Source organism: Ambystoma mexicanum, chromosome 7p (genome assembly GCF_040938575.1).
Source record: "Ambystoma mexicanum isolate Mex_15411 chromosome 7p, UKY_AmexF1_1, whole genome shotgun sequence".
NCBI lineage: Eukaryota > Metazoa > Chordata > Amphibia > Caudata > Ambystomatidae > Ambystoma > Ambystoma mexicanum.
Window position 1 is genome coordinate 768937443 of NC_090939.1, and position 4273 is coordinate 768941715.

At 41.6% G+C, this 4273-nt stretch overlaps 1 pseudogene; it reads right to left on the reverse strand.

The window, feature by feature from the left end:
- Positions 1 to 2199: 2199 nt before the first annotated feature.
- LOC138525995 (beta-1,4-galactosyltransferase 6 pseudogene) lies at positions 2200 to 2803 on the reverse strand (annotated as a pseudogene).
- Positions 2804 to 4273: the final 1470 nt, after the last annotated feature.

The window sequence follows — 4273 nt, forward strand, 5'->3', positions numbered from 1 at the left end:
CAGATTCATAGTGAAAGAAAACGAGCTGAAAATGCAATTCCCCTTAAGTTTGGATCCGAGCCATTGCGTGTTATAGCAACTTGGTCATGGAACAGGGTGTGTGGCTTTATTTTTCAGTGGTTGCCATGGAAACAGGGTAAGAGACGGGGAGCGTTTATTGCATTCTGCATTAAACAATGCAGTGTTAATTAATGCGTGTGCTATGCATGAACTGGAACGGGGACCTCCCCCCACCAATCGAAAGTACAGCTCCCCACAAACTCTTGGGCAAGTTAATATCTTAAGAATGTCGGATATTGACCGTGCACGATTGCCTTACAGTAAATTGGTTTTGCTCAGCTGAAAGATGTTTGCCTGATTGATTACAGAGCAATTAAAATCCAAAAAGGTAGACACGTACATGCTTGTGAAAATGATATAATGCGTTTAACAGTGGTGTTACTTCCTTGGTACATAATCATGAAGGGATCCACATTATTGTATTCAAAATGGACCATTAAGGTAAATGCATCGTGCAAGAAAGAATGTACATGGGAATTGAACATTGACATCGACAGTTTACATGTAGGTATTTCTGGAAAAACAAGACTGATGTTTGCCTTTTCGAAGATGCAAAATAATATTTTTTTGTGCTTTTGTGTGAACTAGATAGCTTTTTTCTGGGAATTTAATGGAATGCAACACAGGAGAATATAATGTAATGTTTTCGTGGCATCAGAGAGGACTTGATAGTAGAAGATATTATTAAGGTAAGATTTCAGCACTCTAAACACAAGCAGAACATTTCGAGCCCTTCGCATGGTCCAGTCTAGCCGCTTAACCGAACAACGATAAGTATGATGGGAGAAGCAGTTGGGAATATAGAATATGGATAACAGAATATACAGGGTTTCCAACAATTCACTTGCACTGCATTTGCAATGGAGCTAATGTGATTGCTCTTGGGTCATGGTTGCACGTGTGCAAATGTACCATAAGGCCGCCACCGAGCAAGCATTTAGGTTTGCATCTGGGTGTACAGAAGCAATGAAAGTTCAGACAGGTTCCGTGCTTTTGTGGACTTCCCAAACCTTGTGAGTCCAGATAACTGCTCCCATGAGAGTACAGTCCAGCCATTGGCCAGTGAGAAGAACGATGATCTGTTCCACCTGCATGGATATTTAGATGTTCTGCTCTACCAAGGTCATCAGCAAATTCCTGCCTGTTTGAGGCTAACTGGATCCACACATAATGACTCATGTCTAAACAGGGGTACAGTTCCTCCTAATAGTAGGGCACTGTATTCCGACAGCAGTTGGTTAATGTGTGATTACATCACTGCATAGCAATATAATAGGAATATTCCCTGCAGTAGAGGTAATTATAACTGGATTAGTGGTTCCCAAAGTGGTGGTCTTAAATCTGGAATCAGGAATCAGGCAGTTATCTAAAGCACTAATAACAATTCCCCCTTATCACTAACATGGTTATCACCCCATGAAACGGTACATTACATCATTAATGGCATCTAGGTCTGCTGGCCCTGGTGGTATTTTCAAATTACTGATCAAACACAAACCTGTCATGTGGGAGTGTGACTGCAATTATTTTGTATTTGATACAACTGCATTGCTGCGATAGGTAAGATTCCTGCTACCAATATCTTCATTCCCCTTCATAAGAAAACGTTGGTAACTCTGAGAAGCAATTATCCTTCAATAGCATTTTTAGATGTTGCAGGATAGACTTTGCCAAGGTACTAGATGAACTGATTAAGTGAATACAAACTAGAAATATCTTGCTCATTACTTAATCAGGTTTTCACAAGGGCCTGTTGACAACCAATAACACCTTACTTTTCTCAGGGGTCCAAGTCACAAGGTGAACGACCACTCCATGTTGCAATATTGCATTTTTCACCCACCTTCACTGCAATGGTCAAAAGTAGACTGTGGGTAAAGGTGCATTTATGTGGTTTCGGTCGGGGTTCACTAATCATGTATTCTGATTCACGGGTGAGAGCCAGATTAATCACACAGGAAGCAGTTGTAACAGAGATTGAAGCCAGGCAGGCCCTAAAGAAAGGCTGTGTTTTGGTCCTGATACTTTTCAATTCCTCTGTTGCTGATCTCCCTTAAAGAATTTTGAAGTGCAAGAGCACATCCCCCCAACTTTGGGATTGCTTATACTCAGCGTCTGTCATTTGCTGGTCCCCTCTTATTACTTGACGCTACTCAGATGAGCTTGCAAGAGTCTTTCTAGCCCTTGGTTTTGTAACATTGGCATAAAGTGGCATAAGAAAATATGCAGGTGCTCATGGCGGTTCCGGAAAGGGACAAGCACTGCAACCTTCCATTTTGGTCTACAATCTGTGGGTCTCCAATGACCACCTGGTTTAAATTCCATGCTCACAGATAACGACTGATGAATTTCTCCTAAATTTATTTCACTCATATTGATATCAATGGGACTGCTCATGAAAGGCAATTTCTCTGGGCAAATGCGGTCAGGAGAGCATGAAAAGGTTTCTGGAAGATACATTGTTGGCTGTGCAATCAAGTCACTGGAGTTGGTGCCCTCTGGGTAATCGGTGCCATTCAATGTGCTATTCTTATTGAGTAGGTGTAGAGTCGAATCGCATGGCCGATGGTTCTTACTTTATCTCTCAACATTATCCCTTGAGATTGCACCATAAAGAAGTAAGTGTTTTCCATGCCGGGGGCTACGTAGATGAGGTAGAGAGCGTGAAAAAGAAAATGAAGGCGAAGATGGAGCGGTTTGAGATCCTCAGGACCCTCCATAGCAGCAGCATCCTCATGGCCATGGCGGGTAACACAAGGAGAGCACGCCGGAGGCGGCTATAACAAAGACTGGTGCATTTTGGTCAGAGGAAGTGTGCTGTCACAGGAGGGAGCTGGGATCAGTGCTTCTTGCTGTTTGACGGCGGGTGCTCCCCTTCACTCTGTGCCTGCCCTCCGAAGCCCCCCTCGCGGCAGCAGCGCTTGGCAACTGCACCACGCTCGCCATGGCCCACACACAGCGAATGGCTGAGGGAGAGAACGGACCAGGGGGCAGGAGCCAGTTGCCTGAGCCCGAAAGACTTCCACTTCCTGGAGTCATTTCCTCCGATCTGAGGAGCCAAGACAAGAGTCTTTCAACCAGGTGTATGGTTATTCTATCTTAAACCGTCTTAAATCGAATGAAAGAAAGTCGAGGATCATGTATTTTGGGGATTGAAGACAGTGACTCATTGTTGGTAGTTGAGGGTTTTCCTTTGAGGTTAGTTACCCAAACAGAACTTTTTGGAGCTTGTATTGATAATAAAGAGAACTTGAAATCTTTGCAGGCTAAACAAACCAGCCAAAGTCGCTCAGTAATTTGTCTCCTGTCTGGGTATGACATAAAGCACAGTGGTTTTTCAATACAACAACTCTTGAGTGCATATTGTTAAAAGATCATTCCTACCATCTTGTATGACACAAAACTTTTGGCCAAAAACAATAAACAATGGTTAAAATTCCTGGAAGGATTTTCGCAGCATACAAATTTAAGATTGCCTCATGTTACTCTAGCGTATTTAATTTCGAATGAATTAGGTCTGCCATCTTTGATTACCTTAAATTATTTATGTTTTGTTCACTTTATGACAAAAATATGTTTTACCGAGTTGAGGTTGGCTTATTTTCTGCCACAGCAAATCCATCTAATAAGTTCATTCGTTTTAGATTAACTATTTTAGCATCGACAAGGGCCAATTTGTCGACTTGGGATTCATATGTGCGGTTTGCTAATTTCGCCAAAAAAGAGATTTTGGCTAAGAAAAATGTAAAATTCCAACGGCATTTATCATCCGCAACTTGGCTAAGAGAATATTATGCTCTCTTTGGACATGGAACAGGCACCACTAGAATATTTGGCAAGCTTACCTTGTACTCGGAGCCACTGTACCTTCATGAATTTTTACTTACCTTCATGAATTTTTACTTTGTTGGGCCCAAAGGAAATCCATTTTCGAATTTGTAAGGCAACTACAGAAATCGAGACATTGGAACATCTAATTATGTACAGTACATATCTCATTACTTCATGGATTGAAATATTTGATGTCTGGAAGCGTGCACTCTATTAAAGAGAGACACAACATCTATTTTTACAGTCATGCGAATGTGGAATTATTTAGAAGATTGCTTCAAAAAGTACATGCTTCCAAATACCTATCGATGTGTGGTAAATATGACTGCTACCAGATGTCTATGCGTTTGATATTTTTACGTTTTTATTTATTCAAACCTAT